Below are 369 nucleotides of genomic sequence, written 5' to 3' on the forward strand. Positions count from 1 at the left end.
CCTAAAATTGATTTGAAAAACTGATGTTTGGGGAGGGGTATGGATTTTCTACAGGTCTGAGAAAAAGGGGTTTAAGTAAAAGGGGAGGGTACCCCGATAAAAAAAAAAACAGAAGCTTCCATGCATTTCTAAGACAACCTTTATGTGTAAATATGTTTTTTTAAATCAAAAAAATGGGAAAAAGTTAAGCCCCCTTTTTAATTTTTTATTCCTCTTTTTGTTCTTGAATTAAATACTGTTTTTTTAAACCAACAAAATGCTACAATGCAAACTTTTAAACTTTTTTGTTGGGGGTTTTGAAAATTATTAATCTTGTTGCTTTCGTATTTTTTTAACTATAGAGAAAAAAACTATTCGAAAATATCATAA

At 28.7% G+C, this 369-nt stretch overlaps 1 protein-coding gene across 1 annotated transcript in view; it reads right to left on the reverse strand.

Annotated features, from left to right (window-relative positions):
* LOC119589406 (valine--tRNA ligase-like) overlaps positions 1 to 369 on the reverse strand; it is a gene marked incomplete at its 5' end in the record, with an annotated part of 6,325 nt that overhangs the window by 2,957 nt on the left and 2,999 nt on the right.

This window comes from Penaeus monodon, chromosome 25, assembly GCF_015228065.2.
Source record: "Penaeus monodon isolate SGIC_2016 chromosome 25, NSTDA_Pmon_1, whole genome shotgun sequence".
In the NCBI taxonomy this organism is placed as follows: domain Eukaryota; kingdom Metazoa; phylum Arthropoda; class Malacostraca; order Decapoda; family Penaeidae; genus Penaeus; species Penaeus monodon.